The sequence below is a fragment of the Protopterus annectens genome, chromosome 6.part0, assembly GCF_019279795.1.
Source record: "Protopterus annectens isolate FY-2018-M chromosome 6.part0, PAN1.0, whole genome shotgun sequence".
NCBI classification, from domain to species: domain Eukaryota; kingdom Metazoa; phylum Chordata; order Ceratodontiformes; family Protopteridae; genus Protopterus; species Protopterus annectens.
Window position 1 is genome coordinate 969,579,628 of NC_056737.1, and position 13,784 is coordinate 969,593,411.

At 39.6% G+C, this 13,784-nt stretch overlaps 1 protein-coding gene across 1 annotated transcript in view; it reads left to right on the forward strand.

The window, feature by feature from the left end:
• The first annotated feature begins 4,102 nt into the window (after positions 1 to 4,102).
• CCNK (cyclin K) overlaps positions 4,103 to 13,784 on the forward strand; it is a 421,050-nt gene continuing 411,368 nt past the window's right edge. The window contains exon 1 of the mRNA XM_044074606.1: positions 4,103 to 4,247. The gene's annotated coding sequence lies outside the window, so the exon portion shown is untranslated. The remainder of the gene's footprint in view (positions 4,248 to 13,784) is intronic.

Sequence of the window (13,784 nt, forward strand, 5' to 3'; positions counted from 1 at the left end):
TGTGGAGCATTTACACTGATTTCTGAAGACAGTAAACAAGAATTTGTGTTATTTAAGTCTAAAACTATAGTGATAGAAGTTAACTCATTCTGTGAATCTGTTGCTGTTACTTATTACAGTCTGCTTCTGAGATTTAACTCTTTTGTATCAAGAAAGAATTTAACATTCCTGAACTAATAACCTTGACATTTAAATGCACATTTTTGGAACACAGATTTTTAGACTTTTTAACTCTAAACAACACATTTACTGGTGCATTTACTGTAAAAGTATTGTTTGACAGGGTCTATATAAGAACATCGAATATTTAACAGTTCAAATCACTAAAGGTCAACCTTTAGTGATCAAACTGTTAAAAACATCAAATGTTCAGAAAAAAAAAAAACAAAAACAAAAAAAAACTAAACGGTGTAGGCAGCACCCCCCACTACTTAAATATACCAACTCCGAGACTGCACTACACTGACGTAAACGGAAATCTCCCCTTATGGAGATTTCAGTTTACTTGTTCGATGTTCTGCAGTTTCACCATTCTTGTGTCGACAATGTCAGATGCGACATTGTCGGCTTTCAAGAATTTAATATAGACCCATTTGACATACAGTGGATATAAAAAGTTTACACACCCCTATTAAAATGCCAGTTTTTTGTAATATAAAAAAATAAGACCACAATAAATCATTTCAGAACTTTTCCCACCTTTACTGTAATCTATAACCTGCACAATTCAATTGAAAAACAAACACATCTGTTAGGGGAAAAATATAAAAACTAAAAAAGTACAATAAGCTGGTTGCATAACTGTGCACACCCTTAAATTAATATTTTGTCAAAGCACCTTTTGATTTAATTACATTTAAGCTTCTTAGGTAGGAGTCTATCAGCATGGCACATCTTGACTTGGCAATATTTGCCCACTCTTCCTTACAAAAGCTCTCCAAATCTGTCAGACTGCGAGGGCATCTCTTGTGTACAACCCTCTTCAGGTCACCCCACACATTTTCTATTGGATTTAGGTTTGAGCTCAAGCTGGGCCATTCCAAAACTTTAATTTTCTTCTGATTAAATCATTCTTTTGTTGATTTGGATGTATGCTTGGGGTCATTGTCGTGTTGAAAGGTGAAATTCCTTTTTATCTTCAGCTGTCTAGCAGACGCCTGAAGGTTTTGGGCCAAAAGTGACTGGTATTTGGAACTGTTCATAATTCCCTCCACCTTGACTAAAGCCCCAATTCCAGCTGAAGAAAAGCAACCCCAAAGCATGATACTGCCACCACCATGCTTCACCATGGGGACGGTGTTCTTTTGGTGATGCAAAGTGTTTTTGTGCCAAACATACCTTTTGGAATTGTGGCCAAAACGTTCAACCTTGGTCTCATCAGACCATGACACATTTTCCCACATGTTTTAGGGAGACTTCTACTGTTTTGCAACTTTTAGCAGGGCCTGGATGTTTTTCTGTGTAAGAAAAGGCTTCCATCTTGCAATCCAACCCCATAGTCCAGACATATGGAGAATATGGGAGATTGTTGTCACATGTAGTACACAACCAGAACTTGACAGAAATTCCTACAGCTCCTTCAGTGTTGCTGTACGTCTCTTGGCAGCCTCCCTTACCAGTTTCCTTCTTGTCTTTTCATCAAATTTGGAGGAATGTCCAGTTCTTTGCAACGTCACTGTAGTCCCATATTTTATCCACTTTTTGATGACTGTATTCACTGTGTTCCATGGTATAATCCAATGCTGTGGAAATGTTTTTGTGCCCTTCTCCTGACTGATACCTTTCAACAATGAGATTTCTTCGATGCTTTGTAAGCTCTCTGTGAACCATGGCTTTTGCTGTAGCAGGCAACTGAGTAAATGTCAGGAAAATCTTACTAGGACAGCTGAACTTAATTTGGGGTTAATCAGAGTCTCTCTAATTGATGGCAGGTGTGTACCCAAGACGACTGAATGCTGTAATTAAATCAAAAGGTGCTTCAGCAAAGTTAAGGGTGTACACACTTATGGAACCATCTTTATTCTACATTTTTTATATATTTCCCCTCACAGTTTTTTTTATTGAATTGTACAGGTTATAGGTCACATTAAAGGTGGGAAAACTTTTGAAATTATTTATTGTGGTATAATTTTTTGTATCACAAAACGTGGCATTTTAACAGGGATGTGTAAACTTTTTATATCCACTGTATACCATTTACATTTACTGGTGTATTTAAACCTTTTTGAGATTTACTGTCTGACTTGCTAGAAAATGCACTGTAACAAAAATGAATGCTTACATAAGAAAAGCTGAAGTTGCTTGAAGAAGGTGGTCCGGCATCTCGCTTTCTTAAACTCTGTCTTTTTAAGGATGTTCTTGTAATTGTGATATCACACTGGAAATTTGAAAGTATGTTGTCTGCTTTAGAGATGGTGAAGTTTTCTCATCCTTTGCTGCTAAATGGGTAATCTTTTACAATGGTATCTTTGAGAGTCTGAATTCTTTGAGACTTTACTGTAGATTTTCTGAAATAATGTTCTGAAGGAACACTGCTGAAGCTCTTTGAGACTTTACCGTACATTATCAGAAGGAACACTACTGAAGTTCTTTTGAGACTTCACTGTACATTTTCTGAAGTACTGCTATTCTGCAGGATACACAGTTTGACTGTTGATAAGGGTGCTACGGGGTTTTGGGACTTACTTTAACTACTGTCCCCCCACACAGATAGTGGCTCGCCATTGTAAAAATTGATAACTGTAGAGTACTGGTATGAACTGGAAATAACTGAAAGACACTGGAATAAAGGTCTTGATATGTTAATTATCCAAACTGTGCTGAACAGGTGCTAATCTCTCCTTAATGTGCCAAGTCTTCTTGTACCTTTCACAATAAAATCCGCTAGCACTGTAATTTGGTTAAGAATGCTTTGCTATGTATAGTGGAGGTAGATGCCAACAATACCCCCCCCCCCCCAATACTGTCTCCAATAACATTACTGACAAACTGAGATAGTCAGCATATTCCTTTCATCTTTAATAGTATAATTAATATTCTGAAATACTATGGATACTTGACCTGGCCTGACTTCTGTACTTATACTTAAGTGTCTATACTACAATGACTTTCTGCATATCAGTTGAAATAAAGTAACTTAACAGTGTCTGAAGTATTGCCTAATAATACCAAAACCCTGTAAGTTTCTGCATGTCTCTTTAGCCTTGGTGCCAAAGCCTTGTAAGATCTGTTTGTTCTCAATGTACTTGCACATTCTGTTCTTATCAGTATTCTTGACTGGAGGTTATTTTTCACTGAATGAAAGTGCATTCGCTGAAACTGTATGTGCACTGTGAAAGCCTGCTTTAATATGGTTGCATTTCTAGAGTTATACAAAGAGTATACTGTATTTTTGTACGTGTAAAACACACCTGATCTAACATACTTTATTCAAACAGAAACTTCAACAAACGGATAGGTAACTGCAAATTCTAGCCCCCTCGTGGAAAGGTGGGGAACATGTTCCAACCTATCCTTGCTCGACCAGTCTCTTGGTTTTCCTTACACAAAACATAACGACTAAAACCTACCACGGTGTTAGGCTTGTTAAGGCCTTTACAGTTCAATAGCCTAGTAAGTAACTACAAAACTATCTACAATTTGACACCTGCACCTCACTTCTGTAATAAATGCTAAACCTGTTAATGGCAGAATGGTAAACAAAAGTGCTTGCTAAGCTTCATGCAAAGTTCAATACCTGTTACACACCACAAATATGAGAAAAAAAGTCATTACTCGAAACAAAAAAAATATAATGGAACATTAATATACTATAATTATTTAAAGCACAATCCCGGTTATTGTCATTACGAGTAATATATAATTATCGACCGTGTAATCGGTAAGGCCGATCTGTAACCAAACAAACAGAACAGGCCAGTTTTTCAAGCACAAAAAGTTAAATTAGCTAGGTTTAAAAATGAACCACCACAGAAACTTTCCTACTACTACTTCTCTCTTAAAAAAAATAAATAAAGTCATTCATCACCAATTACAAGTATGTAAAAGTTACGCTCTGTACGTCATCACGATTGAGCCACGTGATGCCACAACGTTCCTAAGTGTTTTCCACGCTTAGAAACAGGGAAGTACCCAGTACCGTCTCTGTGTGGTTGTATTGGTTGTCAATAGAAGTGTGTACAATTCTTTGGATGTAAATTATTTTTGTCTTTTATGGAGTTTTAATTTTCTATGAAACTATCTGAACCGTAAGTAACTTGTTTAGTTTCTTTATAACTAATGATCGTTGTCAGTGAGTGTGCAATGTTTCTCATTTTATTTTTTTTAATGTTCTAATGAAACAGTGTTATTTATTATAATATTTCTCTTTTCCTACTCCTTGACTTCATGAAGAGATGTTTTGTTATTTGTTTGGCGTTTTGACCATTTGATTCCTATTTGCATCTGAAGTCTGTTCAGCTACTGTTTAATTTAAAATTCTGAGAAACTATTTTAGTCTGTATCTGTGTTTATAAGGTAGGAGCCTCGCCTCGTTAAATGTAGTCCGAAGTATTGAGGTCGGTACTGTTGCCTGTTGAACATTAGGTAGTGGTGGACTGTTAGTTGTAATTTTTCCATTTCAGTATTTTTTTCTAGGAAATAAGGATTGCATCAGTATATAATCCACTGTCATCTTTGTATTATGTTTAAAGTTATTACGGGCATTCCGTGCACTGTCATACTGCACGGCTTTCATTGTCTGTAAGGAATTATTTTAGAAGTGGAGCGACAGCCTATTGACAGTAGCAACCCACATTCATACAGTTTACAGTAACGATGGTTCATTGCTGTAGTAGGATTACTGTATATGGAGACTTACTCTGGAATCTGACCCTGATTCTTGCGGCTGTATGTGCATCTCACGTAACTTGTGGTCAAAATATGAGGATTACATAACTCATAATCTATTGCTTTTATGTTTTTCTTGACTTTCACTTGTTGACAGCGTTTATGACTGCTACTGGCAGGAAGTAATACCCGTTTGTGTGTTTGACGGTTTATATGTTTAATTCAAACAAGTTCTGAAGTTAGGAGTACAGATTCAAAAAAACGTTCATCTTTATAAAGTCTGTTGTGATGATGCTGTTGAAGGATTTATATTATGCAATGTCTCAGTGTCGAATTGATAAGTTCATCCCAGCTGTGTGTTTCACTGAGCTAGGCTTTGTATTCTACTCTTTTTGTGTTGTATTGTCTTGAAAAAATGTCATTGTAGAACTGTGTGGTCTGAGCTATTTTAACCCATCTGTTGAAGGGAAGTGTCATATGCCTAAAAAACAAAATAGCCCTTTGTTAACTAGGTATGTCCACTGGTCACACAGTCCCTAAGTAGTGTCTGACTTGCTCAATGTCGGATACCGGACAAATAAGGGTTAAGAGAATCAGACACTGTACCACAGGAACTACAGCTCACAGCCTTAACCCTGTGTGCTAGCTGCGAAATAAGAGCAAGGAAAGGTGGTGATGACAATAGCAGAGTGGCATATGTGTGGGGTGGCTGATAGTCGTGTTTGCGTAGTGCATTCATTTTTGGTAGCACTCTAGGTTGCCATATCTCTAAATGAATTAATGTCTTGATTTGTATTTGTGTGCATTAGATCCAGTACTCCACTGATTTGTTGGTATATTTTATGTATAAGTTAATTTGTACTGAGGTGCTTGTTTTAGTCTTTATGTCAGTGTTTTCTTTACAGCATATCGCTTCACAGAGTAAGTTGAAAAGTTTACAGCAAGTGTTTTAACGCCAAGTTAATATTGCTAGTGTGAACTCCTATTTCTTTAATTCCGTTTCTTCCTTATTCAACTTCTTTTTCATTAATTCTGTTTCTTCCCTATTCATTAATTTAAGTTCCTCCACTCTGCAAGCTCAAACACAATCTGGTACTTTCCCTCACCACTTTCTTTAAAACCACTCATTACAGCGACCTTTAAGCAAATCCTTTTCAAGTTAAAGCCTACCTCCCTACTCAATAACCTACCTGCTGAATTTATTAAAACCACAGCTGAAGTAGTAAAGCCGCAGCCTATTCTGTATCCATCTTCATTATCTGCTCCATTATAGAATCTAATGTTCCTGTACTTTGGAACAATGCTACATTGTACCCTCCTCGCAACTCCAGTGGACAGACTAACTATTGACTTGTTCCTGTACTCTCTCCTTTATTAAAAATATTAGACAAATATATACAAAATATTAGACAAATGTATACAGACCCAGTTACTTTGTTGCATCACATAATTTTTCATTGTGCACCATTCTCAACATGGGTTTTGTCTTTACTACAGCACCACAACTGCCCTCCTTAGCTTCACTAACACCGTCAGTATAAGCAGAAATTAAAGGAACATAGTATCTGCTCTTTTCCTAGACCTTTCTGAAGATTTTATCACTGCGTATCATCAAATCTTTCTCCGAAATCTCTCCTTCGTAAGACTGGATAAGCCTTCTCTGGACTTGTTCCTCAGCTACTTCATTAATGGATTCCAAACGTACCAAACAGTTTGTTTTTCCATTAACTATATTCCTTTCTTCCCATAACTGCCGGCATTCCTTAATGCTCCCTCTTTATTCCCCTTATTCTTTAACATTTTCATCAATTAACTCAGTACTACCACCAAGAGTGCCTTTGTTGTTCAGTATGGCGTTTTTTTATCTGCTCAGCCGAAAACCTTGAATGCCTGTGATTCTCTTACTTCTGTTTCTCAACCCTAAAAGTCCAAGTAATGCTTTCCACTTCCAAGCAGTTCAATATTCAAAAAAATGCTTTCTCTATTTTCTCTACCGATTAACACTAAAACTGAACTTGTCCCACATACCACGTTACTTTGAACACCTGGCATCTGATTACCACATACAACACATGGTATATTTAAAAAAAAAATTACTTCTCCCACATACCAAATTTACTTTGATGAACACATGACGTCTGATAAATATACCATGTGTTGTATGTGGTAAAAAAAAAAAAAAAAGACTGGACTCCCTCTACAAAGCTAAACCTTACCTGATAGACATTGCACAACAATGTATTGCTTTCTCTCCCTTCTTCTGTCTGTACTTCTTTATTATGTGCCAGTCTTTACAAACGTAAATCTACCCAGCTCACCAAGCTAGTTCAATGCTGCAATAAAGTGTCGAAATTTACAGCAAACCTTCCATATAGGTCACACCATCGTCTCTTCCTCAGAAAACTGCAATGGTTAAAACCTACATCACCAGCTAACTTAGTCGCAACTCCTCATAATTTGTAGCCTTATCTATAAGCCAAATAGCTGCCCATCCCTAGCCAATCTCATTCAGTCCTACACTCCCACCAGAAAAGAGGGACGCCAGCACTGTTCTTGGATTTAGTGATAAGTAGGAGTTTATTGGTGGATGAGCTCCTACTTCTCATCAATCCGAACAACGGTGTCAGTCTTTTCTCTACCTGTGTTTCCAGAATCTGGAGTACTATTCCTTTGTCTCTAAAACAAGGCAATTCCCTACTCTCCTTCAAATCACACTTAAAGTCTCATCTTGGAAACAAATGGTTCTGATCATGCTCCTTTCCTGGATAGCCACCTTTTAATAGAGTACTTAAATACCTTAATTTTTATGCCTTCCTGCTCCTTGCCCTTGTTTTCTTTTTTGCTGTGTAATCTCTTTTGTTCTACTGTAAGCCTTCTGCTTTTGTTCTCCAGTTCATAGGTTCATACTAGGCTATCTGCCCTAAGGCATTTATAAGCCTAGCCCAAATTTTTATGGCTTACGCCACCACTTATATGAAAAAATACTGTGCCCATTAGTTTGTTGTGCCTCTGTGCAGCAGTGACACAGAGATAATTCCCGGGGTAAACCTACGATCTCCCATCCACAGGTCAAGATTTCTCTTGAACAGAGCCAGCGAGGTGCTCTGCCTCACATGGACCGGGATTTTATTCCACAGCATAGGGAGTCTCTGAGTGATAAATCTATCCCTCCAGCACGTCCTATTTATATCCATGCTAAGGTTTAAGTCGCTTGCTCTAGTGGTTTTGGTGGATTTGGATTTTTTGAGGTGGAGCATGTCCATTAATTCTGGGTTGGACATGGCCTTGTATGTCGGGCACATGTCACCTCTGAGCAGACGGTATGCGACTGAATAGAGCTGGAGTTTCTTCAATCTGGCAGCATATGACAGATTTTGGAGTCCCTTTATCCTTTTGGTGAGGAACTTTTGGGGTCTCTCCAATTGCTGCAGATGTCGGGTGAGATACATCCCGAATGGGGCATTGTACTCTATCATTGGAAGAGTACAGGGGAACAATGACCTCACTAGATCTGGATGCGAATCCCTTCATGATCAGGTGGGCAATGTAGAAGGTCTTTCTAACCACTTTAGCAACGTGAGTGTCAAAAGAAAGGCCACTGTCAACCTGGGTCCCCAGGTCCCTGATAACCTCTTCTGTGCTTAGTGGATTGCCACCTATATGGTAGCTTGGGGTTACCTTGTTTTTCCCGAAGGGTATGACTATACATTTTTTGGCGTTTAACTTCAGGCCATGGCTCTGGCACCAGCTATCTGTTTCCGTGAGTCCCTTCTGAAGGATATCCGTGTCCGATGCACTTTCCACTATGGCGCCCAGTTTGCAGTCGTCTGCAAACTTTGTCAGCCAAAGTCCTCCCATGTTGGCCTGTACTTCTGAGAAGTGGATGCCGAACAATAGGGGGCCAAGGACCGAGCCCTGTGGGACACCACTTGTGACCGGCTTGGAGTCTGACATAGCGCCAGCAACTCTAACCCTGTGGGTTCTGTCCTTAAGCCAGTTTGCAACCCATCTTGTGACATATGGGTTTACATTTAAGCTGGTAAGTTTTTCTACAATACCCGAGTGGGGTATTGTGTCGAAGGCCTTTGCAAGGTCAAGGTAGGCTGTATGGACTGCCTTTCCCTCATCAATGGCCTTGGTGACCGTTTCGAAGAAGTCGACCAAGTTCAAAAGGCATGATCTTCCCTTGACGAAGCCAAACTGGGTCGGGTCCAATGTCTTCAAGTCCCCTATATCTTTGTTTATGAGCTCCATTATGATCCTCTCCATAGCTTTGCAGACTAGACTTGTTAAGCTTATGGGGCGGTAATTAACAGGGTCCGTAGAGGCACCGCCTTTGTGGAGTGGGACCACAGTTGCCGTACGCCACTCCTTGGGCACGTATCCTGTGGTAAGGCTGAGATTAAACAGCTGCCTTATGTGCGGGTTTAATTCCTCATTTAGCTCGTGTAGCACACAGCCGGGGACACCATCCGGTCCCATTGATGCTGTGTTTTTAGCTTTAGAGAGAGCAGCTTTCACCTGCGCATTTGAGATGTCTGGGAGGCTACACTCCGCTGGGATAGTTATCTCTCCATTAGGGGAGGGGGGTGAAGTTTGCACTGAACCTGTCTGCCAGTATGTTGGCAATGACTGTGGGTTCAGTGATTTTTGTAACATTTTGGACTAATTCTGAGCATATCTGGGAGTTTCCACCCAGGTTCCTAACATAGCTGAAAAAGGCCTTATGATTGTCCTTTGAATCCATGGCAATTTTTCTCTCAAAATTGGCCTTAGTTGATTTTATGAGTGCTCGTATTTTTTACTAATAATGATCAGGGGTGACTTCCCTTTTATGGATTTTGTTCTATCATGTAATAGCTTTCTCCTCTTATTGTAAAGTTTGTTAATGGCTGGGGTCCACCAGACTGGACGTTTGCCCTTTGTGGAAAGAGTCTTGGTTTTATTTGGGATTGCCGGATCCATGCAGTCCTGGAGGTGTTCATAGAAGGCATTTGTAAGGGCTTCCGCAGCTTGGGTTGTGGTTTCCACTGGCTCAGGGGCCTTGAAGGATACCACACCAGTCTTGAGTAGTGTGAAGTTTGCTTTAGAGAAGTTCTTCACTGTGGTCTTTTTTGTTTGGGGTGGGGGCGGGATGTGGATTTCCAGTGAGATTAGTTTATGATCAGATCTCACCAATGAGGGATATACTTCCGGTGTGGAGCATTTTGTCCCCATGTTTGTGATAATGAGATCTGGTATATTTTCTCCTCTCGTGGGAACAGTGACTAGCTGTTCCATGACATTTGAATTTATGAACTCCAGGAACCGTTGGGCTAGAAAGTTAGGGCTTGAGTAATGTTCCCAGTCTATATTCAGGTAGTTGAAGTCACCCAATATGATGGTGTTTGGAGATACATTTATACCCTCCAGTGTCTTCAGGAAGGCTGTGTGGGGTTCCTGAGTTTGAGAGGGTGGCCTGTAGCATGCTACAATTTGTAGAGCAGTTTTGCCTATGGTTAGTTGCACCTGGATGGTTTCCAAGCTTGCATTGCCACCAACCTGGAGGCGTGGGTATCCTTTATGAATATGGATACACCCCCCTCCTTTTGTGGTGTGGTCCGGGTTTTGGGGCTGGAACGCATGATATGAGGTAAAACCTAATAGTGCCGGGGTGCTCTCAGGAGCCTTGAACCAGGTTTCAGTTACAGCACAGACATCGATGTTCTCCATACTGAGAAGGGCCTCGAGTGTGTGCATTTTGAGATTTAGACTTCTGGCATTGAGCAGCATTACCCTCAGTTTCTTCCCATTTTTGTTTTCTAGGGTGGTAGGTTTAGAATTTGAGCCTTGCTTAAAAAAGGCACAATGGGGGTGGCAAGAGCCTTAGCCAATATCCGGAATCCCAGGAGTGACAGGTGCAAGCTGTCCCTTGCGAAGCAGCGTGGCTTGTCAAGCATGTCATCCCAGGCAGACGGACACTGGATCCCCTTTGAATGACACCAGACATTAAGCCAATTGTTAATGCTGATCATCTTGTCTCTATATTGTGGCATCATTCTTGGTGAAGGAAGGATACAGCTCAGGGTCAGGGTCATACCTGCCTGGGCTACATAATCAGAGAGCTCCTCTATGTCTCTTCATGTAGTCCAGGGAGATACGTCTCAGGTCGTTCACACCAGCATGGACAATGACAGTGTCATATTTGTACTTGCCGTGGAGTGACCCGAGTGCTTGTGTTATGTGGCGGATTCTAGCGCCCGATAGGCAGCTTACTGTGACCCTCTCCTTGTTCAGCCTGGTGAGTGGGACGTCAGTGTGTCTGACTATGGAGTCACCTATGACAAGTATGTTTGGTGTTGTATTTGGCCTTAAGGGCTGTGACCGCTTTGCACACTGCTTTTGTGGTTTATGTGTTGCTTGTGGGGTGTCTTGAGGTAGCAGTTGTTTGGGTGTCTGCTTTGGAGGCCTCTGCTGTTTAGGTAAATTTTTACTCAGAGCCTCCGAGTATGTCTTTGTGTGTTTATGTGTTTGATTCAGTCCTGTCTGGTCTTGCCAGTCCTGAGTTGAGAGAGCTCAGCCTCCAGTTTGGCTAAATAGCTGCATCTCTCGCAAGTATTTGTGTTATGTGGGAGGAGGAGAGGGTTGTCTGTGTACATGAGGCAGTTATAACATTGCCTCAAGATTCCCAGATTCACCAGCTGGACCGGAGAGGAGATTGACAACTGACCTTTGGACATGCTAGAATAATATTGGGAATTCCTTAATAATTGAAAACAAGGGCCAGTGGGGAGTGAGGGTGTAGTGCTTTTAATTTTTAGTGCTGACATATAATTGCTTTAGTGAGCAAGTGCCAGGTAACTTGAGTGCAATGTGTTACAAGTAACTAAATGCAAAAACGACAAACAGTAACTTTCTTTCAAGTGAAACAAGGAAATACAGTAAGCAATGCAGATATCACTAGTGATCCACAGAAGCGCTTTTGAAGCCGCGTATTAGGTGGAATTAGCTTCCAGGGAAATAACAAGCAAACAAACAACAAGCCTATAAACAAAGCTAGATTCAGCAGGCCTGGATCTAGTCTATGCTAGAGCAAACAAGGTGTACCAATTTCAGTAAGATACAGTTCAAATATTCAGGCACTATAAACCTCTAACCAGAAATTCCCAGCTCAGAAGGGCAGAGTCCAGCCTCTTCTCCCACAAGAGTGCAGACCACGAACCTTCTTAATGTAAAATAACTGGCCTGAAGCCCAAGTGCCTAAACCAGAACTAATACACTTGGACACTGGGCTCTCAATCAGCAGTTCCCAACTTAGAAGGACGAAAGCTACCTGTCCTGCCACCACAGTGCTAAAAAAGTTATAAAAAATTCTCAGACTCCATAATACTCTTTAATTTCTTCAAAAAATATTTGTGATATTTCATTTTTATGTATAGTCTCTGAAATATGTATCACTTTATTTTATATATCGGACATTGTTTTTGTTACCTACTGTAATCTGTTTGCTGAATTGAGGGTTGGGAGGGTGGCCTAATGGTTAAGGTGTTTGTCTTACAAACAAAAGGTGCAGGATTTTAGTCTCATAAGGGATAATTAGCTAGGCTTAAAATGGCTCGCAAGGGCAGTTAGCCTAGTACTAATCTATGAATGTTATGTACTTTTTCTTAAATGCATATGTGGAGCTTTTCTCCCTGGGCCTCCGATGAAAATGAGTCTATGTACCCAGTAGTACTTTTCTCAGAAATCAAACAGAATGAATAAGTTTAAGGTAGTTATTTAACATGTATGTTTTTTATTAGCATAGTAATCACTTATGAGCCTATAAAATCTAGATTCTCAAAATGTCAAGTTTAGACAAAGTTCATGTAAGTCAAGTGCTTTTTTTCTGTATATGAGTTTTTTTCTTTCTGAGAGAATACAGATAACATTGAATATAGCCTTATTGATTTTTTTAATTAAACTTCTTTTGAAGTATCATAAGAAAGAACCATAAACTTGAATTGTAAGTATTCAAAATATGTAAAAATAACTATGCATTCAGGATATTTAAAAATAGAGTAACTGTGTGCAAATATAGTTTGCACATGGCTAGTTGTCCTATTGACAAAGAGGTAAGAATTTCACAAGTCAGGTAAAGAAAGTAGTAGCTGTACATCCTAGCTGTGATGTTGTGCACATTGCCAAATGAAAAAATTTCACCAGCGCAACTGGGCTAATGAAGTAGTTGCAGCAAATCCGCAAAAGGCTGCAAACCAGGCCCTGTTCCATTCTGCAGTATTAATAAACTAAAGCACCAAATATGCTGAAAGAATTAAAATGGCAACCAATAAGTAAAATACTGATTTTTAAGCACTTGTTATAAAACCATCTTTTTCATTGTCTCACATCCATCTTATGTAGCAAACAAACAAATTACATCACAATGAAAGACCAGTAAAAACATATGTAACATATTTAATGTGAACATCTCCCAGGATTTTTTTTCTACTGAAGTGATACAGTCTGAAATGGTAATGCAAGAGTCTGGTTCTAGTCGCGAAATCTTTGTTCCATTAAAAACGCATGCAGAGTCTTTCTACGTCTAGTAAATCTGCTGGTTCAGGAACATCGAACACTCACAGGTTATTTTTTTCTTAATAAATCTGCCAACCCTTTTATTGATAATCCAGATATTGGTGCAGGTTCTAATGCAATAGGACATCTGTTTGGAGTAAAAGACACTATTGAACACTGTGAGAAAACACTTTTAAATACAGTCATTTGTATACAATTTATACCTTGAACAGTGTTTGTCTCTCAGTGGAGTTCCCAAAGGTTTGCACTTCTACAAATTTCCTAATGGTGTGTCTAATGATCCTTTTTATTTGGAACTCAAAACTTTCTTTTAGTGAGGCAGGCTTGGCACTATTAACAAAGCTTATCTAAACTTGGTATCAAAGTAAGGGCACCTGATCAGATTGTCAAGGATTGCCCAT